At 30.8% G+C, this 14,768-nt stretch overlaps 1 long non-coding RNA gene across 1 annotated transcript; it reads left to right on the top strand.

Moving 5' to 3' along the window:
• Positions 1 to 4,144: 4,144 nt before the first annotated feature.
• Positions 4,145 to 5,045, top strand: LOC102675530. The gene is made up of 3 exons (XR_420630.2): positions 4,145 to 4,289; positions 4,475 to 4,594; positions 4,672 to 5,045. It is a non-coding gene; the product is annotated as an uncharacterized LOC102675530 (long non-coding RNA).
• Positions 5,046 to 14,768: the final 9,723 nt, after the last annotated feature.

Genomic DNA, 14,768 nt, shown 5'->3' on the forward strand with positions numbered 1-14,768 from the left:
ATAATATATTATATATAATTTAATATATATAATATATATAAATTTTATTTCTTATTAAAAAAAATTGTTTGAGCAAAATAATAAATGATTTTATAATTCATCTTATCACTTTTTTTGGTTCCAAGAAAATCTTATGTTAAATATTTGCAATAATGATATAATGTTTATAAAGAGTTCAAACTAAATTTACTATTAATGTGACTTTTTAGACACACCCTGAACGATTTAAAAATGGACAGGTCGCAAAATTCTGTGAAGAAAAGAAATCGTTTGTCAATCATATTTATCTTCTTGATATGAGAATTTCTAATCTAGAAAAAGATAATTTTGATTCAATTTGATTAAATGATTTCTTTTTCCATTGATTTGGAGATTTCTATTGCAGAAGTTCAACTATAACTATATACATATATATATATTATGATTTGGATATATTCATATTATTCTTTATATATATATTTTGTTTAAGCAGACATAATATTTATTGAATATAAAATAATATTTGTGGAAACTTTTTATGCTAATGCATCGATAGAAAAAAAAAAGTATTTTAAGTGATAAAATAATCTTAATACCTTAAAAGATGATAACGATGCCTTCTATTTAAACTTTAAAATCAAGTAGGAATGTTTAGTCCATATCTCTTTTAGAAATCTATAACTCATATCTTTAAGTCGCTTACTGTCGACTTATTTAATAACTTGTGTTTAAGAACTTATATTTGATCTAGATTCAGACTTATGTCGTTTGGCGCCACTGATACATTAATGATTACGTAATGATTACGATTATTCTGAATTTAATCAAATCAAAAATGAGATCACACATTTTTCTTTGAATCCTATCTCTTACGAGAAAATTTTTCTTCATTTCATGAATTAAAGTATTCAATTCTTATATTTTTTTTTTTTATAATTAAATTTAATTAGAAATAAATTTCAATATTCAATTTTTTTAAATAAAATATTCAAGTATTTCATAGTATTAACAACAACTAAAAATATAATAAAGTGTTTTAATATTAATAACAAATTATGGAACTAAAATAATAAAAGACAACTAGAGATAAAAACATACAAAACTAACGCTTTATTACATATTTTTTTTTTAAATAAACAAAATATCTCAAACTTACACAATATACATGAATTCCTCTTAAACTCGATAACAAATCCAGTTGAAATTTTTAAATTGCTTTTCAAGTTTAAAAAGAGAAAACTATTAATATACCATATTGCTTATAATTTTACAAGATAAACTTTCGCTAATGACTACCTCAAGAAAGAGGGCGTATCCAGCGAGAAACAATTTCCATTCCATTCGAGCACTTCATCTCGAAAGATATTCACTTCGTGATATATGGTTAAACGCCACGAGAAAGTAATCGAAGCAAAAGGCTTCGACAACCAGATGTAGACAAATTTTTTTCAAAACTCGTCCAGGACTTGCTCCGAGTACACAGAACTTGCCTCTGTGAATCAAACCCAGAGGACATTGCGATACGAACAAAATGGCGGTAAGTCGTTTTTCTGCAAACTGAGGCTTCATCATCTTACACATCATCTTACACAAAGTGCTCGACAAGTGTTCTCGCTTAAGATCGTTCGAGAAAATAAAAAAAGAAAAAGGAAAAAAACAACGAAAGAAAGGCAAGAACCACCATAATAATATTCGTTCCGAGGTGTCATTTTAAAAACATGGCCATCCACTTGAGCTTGACGAAAAGATCGAAATACAGGATAAGGAGAAATGGAGAAAAAGTGTACATTGAAGGACGAGGAAAGGAAACGTAGTTTTTTTTTTTCTTTTTTCCCTTTTTTTTTAAAACTTACGGCCACATGTCCCCTCGTAAATCTTGAAATAATAGTCCCTCGGTCCATTGAGAATCGACGAAACTCTCCTTTGCTTCGTTTCCACAGTATCCGGGAATCAGGTAGACGGTCCTGGCAAGGCTGCCGTCCCAGGCATCCGAGAGAATACCGAGAAAAAGGGTTTCTGAATTTCGCAACGTCCCGGAAACGGGGCTTACGGGAGGGAACCGAAGAGGAATGGCCCTTCTATGGTAAATAAGCGCCGGTACTGTCGTCTGTGTGAAAGTTTTGGAAAGAATTCGTGGCCCTTTTCGGTTTTCGTAAGAATTGTCGATAATTAACCCTTTTTCCCTTTTGAAATCGATTGATTTATCTTGATGATATAAATTGATAAGTTTGTATATGGTATTAGGATTTATATCTTTGTTCGAAGAGATTTTACCAAAATTATTTTGAAATGTTTTGGATTATGATTAGATGTTTGAGAGATAATTAGAATGGATGAAGAAGAATAAAATTTAAATCAAATGACGATAAAAATCTATAAAATTTATACTTTTATAAGTAAGTGTATTTATATTTTTTGATATTAATTAATCAAAAAATTATTATATATTATTTCATATCTTTGATATTGTTTTTAATATAGATCGGTAAATATAGAAAAGAAATAATTTATATTTCTTTATTTTTGCATTTTTTCATAGAATACGAATTTTTCAAATAAAAAAAAATTGCGTACATAAAAAATTGTTTAATTATTATTACATATGTTCATATATTATTTAATTTTCGTTTTTCCGAATATTATTTTCTTATAGTTTTTAAATCATTATCATATCACTATTAATTCTGATATTACATTTATCTATTGAGACACATTGTATTGACTTTATTGACAGATATAATATCGCAAGTCTACTAATCTTGCAATTGTTATTACTATTAAGATATTAATTGTAGAGGAAAGAAATATATGACTAGCTCTATCTTATTATCAAAAACTATACAAATAAAAATTCTCGTTTTTAAAAATTTTAAAAATTATTAAAATATTCGTCCAATTTTTTCCTTATCGCATTATTTGTTATAAACCTATAAAACATAATCTTTTACAATCGTATTTCATTTTGTAAGAGAGTATTTCACATTAAACTATACTCTTACTTCTTATCAAATATATCTCTCAATCTTTATTCATCAAATTAAATTTCCAAAGATCCAAAATCAAATTAAACAAGAAAAAATAAATTTCTACCAATTACACGATAATTAATCAATAATTACCAACGATCCAATTGATAAATCAAAAATAAATCGGACAAGAATAAAATAATCGGGATTACGCCTTTTTTGTCGGCGGCGAGATAATCTCGTATGGAATTACATTTCATCCATTGGATGCCGCGTTCCAAGAAGAAGGGTTGCCAAATTCCACGGCGAATCGGGCCAGGGTAAAAGGGATCCCGTGGGCCCGTTCCGAGAAACACCTCTTCGTTTTTCTCCACTATTTACCTTCGCCGCTTTCTATCGGTAGACACCAGGTAATACGCGATACGTGGTAGACCAGGTAGTCGGCGATAAGATAATTAAACGAAAGAATTTCGTGGGTGCTTGACACCTAACTAGTCGAGGCCTAAAAATAGAGATTGTGAATTGTTGCTCGAGATGCGGAAAAATAAATTTGTTAAGATTGCGAGCTGTATTGATAACGGCTAGATAAAGAGTAATGGTTACGTTGAGTTTATTCTGACTTTTCTTTTTTGTTCTTTTTCGTTTTTTGTCGAATAATGAAACGTTATACTTTTTAAAAGCTTAGAATATTGAAATGTATTAAATTGTTGTATGAAGTGATCAATCGAATAATATTTTATCCTTTTTTTATAAAAAAATAAATTTTGTATTATAATGAACTATCCGTAGAATTCGTGGGCTTTTCTATTATAAATTAATTAATTTAAGAATAAATTAAAATTATTAATAAAATATTCGAAATTGGATCAAAAAAATGTACAATCTATCATTGAAATTAAATTAAACTTTGAATTTTTATTGAGAATTCATTTATCTGTATTTTTATAAATCAACGTATCTTATATACTCTCCTAACAGTGATCTCAAAATATTCTGTTACACATCAGAAGATTAGTCTATTATTTAATTAAAACAAAAAAGATTAAGTCAATATCTTCGTTGATTTCCGAGCATTTAGAAAATATTTTATTAAGAGCTACAATTAGAATTGAGACGATTGCCTAAACAAGCGATAATCCAAATAAACTAATAGAAATGATAAGATTTTTTTTTTATACAGAAATATAATATAAATTATCGCATTATCGTATCATTATACGGAGGAGAGTCGATACGAAACGAAATATCGTATTTTGCGAATAATCGCATAACACGTGGAGTTGATTGTAACCAAGATATTTCAATCGATAATTAAAGTCAAAAAAAAACACCCGGTATGCAAAAGTAAGTGGTAACGATCGGCATTAAAGTACCATTTAACGTCAAATCACATCAAAGAGATTTCTCGTTCCTTCCGTTGCACTTGTGATATCGATCACGATCATCACCATTTTCTTTCCCTCCGCTTCTCTTCCTTCACCACCCTCGCGACTAATAAGGATCTCCGAGAACCACTTATTTTATTACAGAATAACACACACGTGCAACCATTCGTAATGGTGTACACTCAGAAATGGGATGGTACCGCTTTGTTCCTCGCGCTGACCTTCGTTCTATTAAAGTATAAATTGCTTTAAAGCACAGCGTGGGTAAGGTTTCAAGGCGTTTCGTCCATTGGCAACGGGATCTCTCCTTTTTTTCTTTTTTTTTTTTTCTTTTCTTTCAGATCAAAATGGGCTGCTTTTTGGAGAAAGAAGACACCGAGGCGAGAGAAAAAAACCAAAGAGAGGGTGGCGGAGAGAGGGAGAGAGAGAGAGAGAGAATGGTATCCCGAGCTCCACGAGAAATTGTCGTTTTACGACGTTTCCATAAATATCAAGGAGGATCGTGGAGAATAAACACATCCACTCGACGGCGTGACACCATTTATTACCCTCGGTACAGGCAAAGCCCAAACGACTTTCATCCCGCTTTCGAAGCTTTCTCCGAAGCACCCCGGTGTGCCGAAAAAGTGTCTCCATGTTGCTTTTTTCCTGTTCTATACACGACCCGATTTTTACGTAACTGGCGCCATTCTTCGTCAATCGCCGGCCTTCGACCTTTGACGCTTGTTGCGCAGATTTAATAAATATAGGGTATCCTGTAATCGAGATAATGCGAATTTAGGGATGAAAGAGGAAGATGAAGACAAAAATCTTTTCGTAATCTCTTTGGTTTTGATATTTAATGCTTGTTGCATCGATATTCATCGTGATGATTTAGAAGAGTTTTTATAATTAATTCATAAATAAAAATTCAAAGTTTTGTATCATTGTTCGTCAAATCATTCATATGTAACGATCATTATTCGAAATATCGTGGAAAAATTTAGAGAAGTTGCCAAAGTTGATAACGAGTTACCACTATCTCTGCTTTCTACGAATTTAAATGAAAGACACATTATCTTCGAGATGCAATCTTGAGCTACGGTATCTCGATCAATCGTAGATTAAAATCGATTTTGAATCGATGATTCGAATTATATACGAGCATTGCCCAAAAGACAATTTCTTCGATAGAGTTGTACATGTAATCTTGTCATCACGTTCGAGATTCCATGTGTATCGTGTTTAATCGAGAAAATTAGAAAACGGATATGATGGATATATGGGTATAACCGGTAGATGGCATACATTGGCGTTCGAAAGTATCGTGAAGTTCGTTTCGGCGTTGATAATCGACGACCTTCTTGATTCGCGTAATCTTCAAAAAGCAATAACTCAGTTACGAGTGGTGTCTGGTATCTGGTTTACACTGAGACGATAACGATGGGCAACCTAATTTCATGGACCAATTTCTAACCGTTCTCCATTTTGTTTGATAGTGGAGGCGACAGAAGTATCGTGTGCATTTGATGAAGTAGCATTTTTGGTAGTTGCTCCTTTATCTTAAGTTTTATGACGATGACGATGAATTGGGTGATGGTGAAATAATATAAAGTAGATAAATTATAAATCGTAGCAATAATGAGAATGGTCGATGATAGTAAGTAGAATTAATCAGATTATATCGTGACAGAATTAATGACATCTGTCATAAATTGAAAGCTTTTGGAAGAACATTTGATTCCAGTGAATTTTTTATTATTATTTTTTAATTTTTTATTTAGGCATGACTAAATCATGAACGAAAAGATATGTATACATGTGTCAAGTACATATTTACTTAATTAAACGTGATAAAATATTTGAAAGAAAGAAATACTAAAACTTTACATTGTTTTATTTAGCCTTTCCATTTAACCTTCCCTAATATAAGAAGCTTATTATATATGATCGCATGATATATGATATGTACTTTTTACTCTTTTTACAGTCACATGTTCACACCAATATTTGAAACTTGCTGAGATAAAATTTTTTTGTTTGCAAGTAGAGAATTAAAAATGATGGTAATGAATGTCACATTTTCCCAATTTAAAGAGATTAATATTTTTTCTTTTTCTCTAGAAAAAGACATTTCTGAAAAAATAAAAATTTTGTAAATGAAAACCACACAAGATATTATTTTGAATATCATCTCGTATGTGTAATCAAATTTATATTAGCTAATTAATTTATTTTTAAAAGGAGATGAAAAATATGTAGATAATTTTTGAAATAATAATTTTATTCATTATAAATTATTTTTTATGATATTATCGTATTGTTTTCAATATATTTAAATATAATAATGATAATATTTCTTTTTAGAAATATTAAAATATATTATAGAATATTTTAAACAAGTTTATGTAATTTTTCTTTTACCTTTATATATTTATTTTAATTATAATTATACCTTTAATATTATTCATGTACTTATGTACTTAGAATTTTATGTCGCTATGTAAAAATTCGTATTATCAATTATCTGCTTCGATAGTACAGCATTTCGAGGCTGCCGATAAACTCGAGACCTCGATTTCAAATATAATCTTCAACTTGCTAAAAAACGCTTCAAATTTCTTATTTAGATTGAAATGTCAAGCGTGATAATGATTGTCTATGATTAACAATAGAAATTCGATAATAAATTTTTCCAATTTCTTCGCAAATTTTTCTACAAATAATACGATATTCGAATTTCCAAGAAAATCAGGGATCAAGAACGAGCAATTCATTGGACACGATTTGTTAAACAAATCAATGATATTTCGAAATATTTGAAAATACTTTGAAAATACTTTTACACGATGATAAAATACACGTGTTCAGATAAGTCAGACAAGTACGAAACCTAGAAAAGGCTTTAATCCTGATAAGAACATCAAAAATTTGGTCGAAAATGCGACCGATTGTCTTTTTAAAACTTTCTTCTTCTGTGAATTGATAGTTTTTGAATAATTAATTGCAAAATAAAATAAAAGTGTAAGCCACTCGATATTAATCAAGATTAATACGAATAATTATTTATTAGAATTGAAGTCAGAACAAATTCGTGTACGAATCTTGTATCATTATGCATTTGAGGAGAATAGAGAAAACAAATATGACAAAATATTCTTACGATAATTATATATATATTTATAAAAAAATATGTGAAATGTTATATATTTGATCCTATTTTAAAAAATTGTAAAAGCATATCTTTAGATTTTGAATAAAAATATACATCCAAATAAAATAATAGCTCTTGCTCCAATGTCATACTACAATTTAAATATAAAAAATAACTCGACACGTGAAAAATTTTCAAAGAGATATTTAAATATATTCCTCAAAAAGTCACGCAATTTTTAAGTACTTGTTTGAAAGAGGATAGACGTATTTCTTTATTATCGAATTTGTTAAGTCGTTCTCTTTTATTGCTCGTCCATTCAATCGAAAATCTAATTACTTGCCGGATCACTTTGTTAAAATTTATATCTTAATTATTCGTTCCATATCGCCTGTGAAAATAAATAGATTCAACAACGAACACGATTCACAATTGCAGTTGGTTTCACTATTCACAAATTGTATAAAGGAACTTCTCTCTTTTTGTTCCCTCTTTTCTTGTTTCTCTTTTCTTTTATTCGTGTAGAAATTTTAGTACAGAATCGCAGGATTATCCCATTGAAAAATAGAACAAAGCAATATTGAACAGTCTTGCATATATTGTTGTACTTTGATTAGGAAATAGAAATTATAGACATGAATAATATCATGGAAGAGATTGTTCGAGGAAAATTATTTTCTTTTTATGGATAATAAAATTATTTAATATAATGAGAATCATAAAATATGTCGTATTTACTTATAAAAAAAAAAGAAAATACAAACCAGGAGGAAATGGAAAGTTACGATATATATATACTATAAGAGTTATCATGATCAAAGAATGCAGTGTACTGGAGAATTTAATGCATTAAATCACACATTTATCTGCCATAAATAAGAATCAAGCTGCAAAAATTGCAGGATACATTAATTAAATTTAAGAAATAAATTAAAATAATATAATTTATCAAGACTATAACAATGTATTAAAAGTATAAATTCCTTTCCTTTCTGAATTTTTGAAATGAAAGAAAGAGATTCTTTTGGCAGTTTAAATTCAAAAAAAAAAAATTACATAAAAATCGAAATTGAAAATAAAGAAAATATTTAAATATCAAAATAAAAATGCAAATTAATGCTAATTTTATTAATGTAATTTACATTTAATTTTTCGTTAAATATATTTTGTAGTTGATGAAATATTACATACAATTACAAGTTATAATCAAGAATAATTTATATCTTACTTATCTTTATAATAGAGTAAATAGAAATATAAAAACAAAAATATGAAAGATGTAAGAAAAACAAATCACGCAACTGGAGCAACTTCTATCTTTGAGATATGTTTTTATATTTTTATTTTATTTAAAATATGCAAATATATAACAAGTTAACACGTATGCAATTAAAGATGAAGTAAATGTAAATATAAGATAAAATAATTTTCATTGTAATCAATATATATTAATCACGAGATTAATGAGAATATTTATTAACATAATTTTGTATAATTTTAAGCTTTGAAAAATCATTGAAAATATTTGTTAAAGTTGTTGAAAATATTAAGAAAAAAAAAAAAATTGAATTCTAGAATTGTGTTTATTAATTTCCATACAGAAATATTATAAAACAGTCATTCATCAGATAAATTGATTAATCATTTTTATTGATTTCCTATTTTTTAAATATTTGTAAAATAAAAAACTTAATACATTCCAAAATATAATCAATTTTATATGGAAATAACTCGAATAGTATAAAATTTAAAACTATCGTCTAAATTAAACAAATTGTTTTATGTATATTAATTTAGTGATGTAAATTGTGATGAAATTGAGACAATCTACCAAGTTTGATTAGCAGCGCCTCCATCATTATCCATTATCAAAAAACAAAAGGAGCAACAACAAAAGTAAAATTCACATTTTGACTTCGATAAAACTCAGACGATCATTTTCTCTATTTTAGAAACACAGAGGAAAGCTTAAAAAGGCTTTGGCTACGTGGTAATTAGACATTTTTATTAATTAGCCAATTAAGTTGGTAGCGATCTTGATCCCGACCGCATCCTGCCGCGCTTCGTTAAAGGTCGCGGATGCGCGCCAGTGAAATCGAACATAGGGACACGGTGGTTGGAAAAAAAAAAAGAAAACGAGGGTGAAGCTATACGAGGTGGAACCCGCGGAGAAATTAATGTGTAACGTTTACTATCAGCACCGGAATTCGCGACGCTGCACACCCGCCGGAAGTCGCAGGTTTACGAAGAATCAGCAAAGGATCGATTAAACATCAACTCCTTTTCGCTTTCCTTTCTTCGAGTTCCTCGTTTTTGTTTTTATCTTTCTGTTTACCTCTTGTTTTCACCTTGTCTCTTTCTCTCTCTCTCTCTCTCTCTCTCCATTTATACGTTTCATGTGCCATAATTCATATGTAAAATCACGTGTTTGGAAAAATGTTTTTGTTTATTACGAATCATTAATTTATGTGCCCCTCTCGGGTGGATCTAGTGGCGTCGATAAATTCACGTCAATACGTCCTCTCGAATGCAATTTCGAAGGTAATAAGAATCGATACCGGATTCGATTCATTTTTCTTTCGGGTTGCGTGCCTTTATCGCGCCCGAATTTAATTACGCGGCGCATTGGACGGGCATCGAAGGAAAAATTACACGTTCTCTCCTGCTCACGTGCTGCTTCCTCTCCCTCTTTTTCTTACCCATTCGATGGATTTAAATTGCGCTATTCATATCGCCATCTCCCGGTCATTTTTTTCGCTCGGTTCATTTCACGGTAGAATTTCGTTTATTTGAATATTTGTTAGGACATTTAAGTAAATGGATTGTTTCGATAATAAAGATTTGGTAGTAAGAGCGCATGAGATTTTCTGTGAAGAGGTTTGCATGTGTGTGGCCTCGAAAAAATTAAATTGAAAATTATTGTATGGACGATATTATTGAATATCAAATGAATGTGCCTGAATATATATTTTTATTATTCCTTCCTTTTATTTTATTACTTTCTTTATTATTAATATTGTAAATATTTATCATCATATAAATATACAATGATTACAAAAACTATTTATTATATTGATTATATCACATTTCAATTAATTATATTCAAATATATTAAATATAGAATTGGATAATAAAATATTTCATTGAAAAATAAGAGTTTTATTTTTATTTAATTAAAAGTAAAGTGATATTTTATTGTCATTTTTTAAAACTTTCTCATTTATGTTATCTTAATTTCTCTTTCCTTATGAAAGACTGATTACGCGTTTAATCATGTTCGTTTTTCGAATAAGAGAGAATGAAACAAATTTTTGCGCATCGATAGAGTGTCAACTCGAATTGATTGTAAGTGTGATTCTTTCTGGCTGACAACCAACAATTTGTATACACGCGCGTTGAATAATACGGCCGTGAAACTTAAATTATGATAAATCGTTATGAGTGGAATTACTGGGCCGAGGAACTCGTTTTCTTTTACTGTTCAAACTGTGCGCGTCGATTAATACAGTTATAATTGGTGGAAAACACGCACATGCTCAAATTATCAAGAATCTGCATCATTGAATAATTTTGAAAGGAAACGGAAAAAATTACCCTTTTAAATAATAATTAAGAATTAGATTGATTATTAGTCGCATTATTTTATTTGAAACAAAAAGAAATTGTTATTCTATTATCTTTATTATACTGTTAAGTGATAATAAATAGAACAATTTTAAAATTAAATAATTTATTTTTAAATAATTGTTTAAAGGAATTTAGATAATTATTTTAAATTACATTTAGATAAAAATGTGAATTTAATTTAATTGTTCGAAAGTAATATATATTAATCATAATAATAATGATTTTTAAAAAACATACACATATAATTTAACAAGATAAATCGAATTTTTAATTAATTTTAATTGGTATTTAATATCTTTTTGTTTTATAATTCTAAAAAATATAATGATTCACCAAAAATAATAAATTAGAATAATCGGTATACGAATCAAATTGATTATTTTATTAATGGTTGACCAATTGATTAAGTTTGAAAAATATCAAATGATCTGAGGCACAATCATTTATCATTACGATCATATTGCAATTAGGATCAATAATAACGGTAAATAATTTGAAATATATTGTATTGCAACCACATATTAATCTTCAATGTAATTATAGTACCACCATCGTAATTGATATATTTAATATTTCATCCTCGAATGTTCTTCTTTCTTCGTTTATTTTTGAATCCATTTTCTCCATTTGAAATTTTGTTTAAATTATTATAATTTCAATTGCAAAAAAATTCAATACATTAACATTGGTCTATTTCTCAATCAAAACTATACTAATAAATACTAAATTTATTTATAACGAAATTACTTGTAAAACAAATTTTACAAATTACAAGTCATATATCCTATTCGATGTAAAATTATGTAGAAGAAAGATCTACAACATACAGATACGTGTAATTTCTTAATTTACAACTATTATTAGTCCATAAATTATCGCGCAACGTCTCGTAAATTATCAGCTCTGGCGTCTCGTTAAGATCAACGCGTTGCAATTTTTAAAAAAAGAAAAGCGAGCACTTATTTCATCGATATTAAAATCCAGTTACAGCACGAAACGTAATGTAACGAGACATACAAATCTCGATTATCGCGAACCCTTTCATCGGCCATTCACGCATTAATCCCCAATAAATGTGCGCGCCTCGTTGTCTCCGCCACCCCATTCGAGTACATCGAATATCACGGGCCCTCTTCAGATCCCTCCACTTCCCTCTCGCCCCATTCTGATCGGGCCCTACTTTAATTTCGGATCCGCCGATGTGGCTAGCTAGCGCGGTGAAAACGCATTTCGAAAAAAGGTCCACGTACATCCCCAACGTATGATCCTCGCATGATGATGAATCTTCCTCCCTTATGCAAAATGCAGTTCCGGGGTGAGGCAGGGTAGGAGAGAAGATATAAAACGGGGTGCGACAGTGGGGTGATGGCGGTGGATGGAAAGAGAAGAGTATCGAAGATAAATATGAAAACTACGGAGGGAAAAAAAGGGAGAAAGAAGGAGAGAGGGAGGGGGAGGGGTGAGTCTAACGTAAAAAAAAAAGAGGGAAAGATGAGAGGAGAGAGGAGAGTGTATTAGGGAGAGGCAGTTGTCAGGGGGTACACAGGTGTCGGTCTAGACTCTTTATACTCCCTGTTGCGTTAACAATGAGCGAGAAAGAGAGGCGGAGGAATAGAGAAAGAGGGGCGGAGGGGGTTAGAGGGAGGATGGAAAACAAGAATGGAGAAACGAAAAAAGGTGGAAGAAAGGAGGTAGCAGAGAAGAAGGAGGAGGGAAAGAGTAGCGTGCAATTCAGGCCAATGGGAAAAATGAGACGCGTTCGCCGGAATAAAACCAGTTCGAAACGCATTATGCCATTCGGAGGCTATGTGTGCGCGCGCGCGCGCGCGTGCTCTTCTACGCGGCCATCGTAGTTTGCAACCCATCGAGAATAAAGCGTGAGGGGATAAAGAATGAAAAGAAGAGGGCAGTGCTCGGTTAAGATAAAGGAAGGTCAAAGGACGAGGCGAAAGGAAGAGGTTATCCTTGTAATTGTAGTATACCACATAGAATGTGGTACGATTATCTTGCGAACTTTATATGCCGAAGACTGAAATATTGTGTTGCTTGTCCTGGATTGATCTCGTTCGATTGATTAATGATACGTTCTACGTGCTTGTTGCTCTTGATTGTTGAGCGTCTCTTTGTAATCAGATTCTATTTCAACATTGGTATCTATATTTTTTGTTTGATTCGAATTCCTTTTCATTCCGTTTCTTCTTTTTTATTTTATATCCTTCTCTGTTTTATATCCTTCTCAATATGTATATATTTTAAATTTACAAAATTCGAGAAATTTGTTATGTGAATTCATTTTTTTTTTTTGAATCTATATGTTTAACTATAAATACAAAAATGAATGTTTTTTTTTTTTTAAATTTTTCGAAAATTTAATTTAAAAAGAAATTTAATAAAAATTTCTACAAAATACAAAGAAATCAGCGTCGTTCAAATGAAGTGAAGTTTTCCCGCCCTTTACCTACCAACCTAAAACAACCCTTCAACGCAACAAATACGAGCTTCCGACAACATAACTCACCGTGTCGTCGCAGTTTCGACCGATCATAATTCGGGTCGAAAAAAACCAGTTTGAAATGCATATTACGATCGCAAATAATATGCGTGTTTACGCATGCGCGCAGACCGTCCACTCGTCTAGCGCGCAACTGCGAATAAAGAATCAAGAATAAAAGGATCGGGGAATAAAAAAAAAAAGAAGAAGGAAGCAACGTGTTGTAGGATAAAGACGGCTCGAGGAGAGGAGGCGAGGGAGCGACAAAGACGTGTTGGAGGAACGAAAAGGGAAAATTCGTCGAAAGAAACGGCGGGACCAGCGTGTCCTGCAGAAATACGTTGCACGTAGCGTACATACGTAAACGCAAGGCAGACGAATCGGTTTATTCACCGATGCGTGGCCACGAGCCGAACAGACGAAAGCGTCTGGCTTCTGTTCGCTTCTACAGGGTGATTCTCTCTTTTTAAAAGTGTAATAGCCGCGATGAGCTCGATTGTAACATTGTAGTGACATCAAAGATCCATCTCTGCATCATTTGCCGCCAAAGTGTTCATCAAATTTTTTGGATTATGAATTTAAAAAAGATTCAGTGACGACAAGTTTTACGTATTTTTTTGTTCATGGAATCGTATTAAATAAAACAAAAGAATTAGAGAATAGATTTCTCTCGAAAGTTGCTTCCTATCTTTCTTATTTAGGTATAAATGTACACATTGCATACTTATTTATTTATAAACGAATTCGTAAAATCTTCCCAATTTTTCCTTTTCCTCGCACGATCTTAAAAATCCTTAAAAGTCCTCAAAATTCTTAACCATATGATCTCTAATTTACATCAAACTTATAACGAGAAAATCACCCTCTTAACATATTCATAGAATATCTCTTTGGAAGATCTAAAAAAGATCAAAAACAAACATTAGAAAAATCGATATATACAAAAATATCGATCGATTTTTATCTATCAATTTTATTCTTTCTTCTAAAATCGATCGTCATAAAGTTTCACAAATATATCAACACCCTGTATAATATTTTTCGTATGCAGCCCCGCGACGGGATGCGTGGCGTCGCGCGTCCGAAAATTGCGCGAAGGAGGAGGGGGGTTCATGAAACAGAAGAAGACGAAAGCGAGGAGGAAAATGGACGGACGTGGAGGGTTCCTGGAGACGAAGGAAAGAGGG

This window comes from Apis dorsata, unplaced genomic scaffold, assembly GCF_000469605.1.
Source record: "Apis dorsata unplaced genomic scaffold, Apis dorsata 1.3 scaffold_27, whole genome shotgun sequence".
NCBI lineage: Eukaryota > Metazoa > Arthropoda > Insecta > Hymenoptera > Apidae > Apis > Apis dorsata.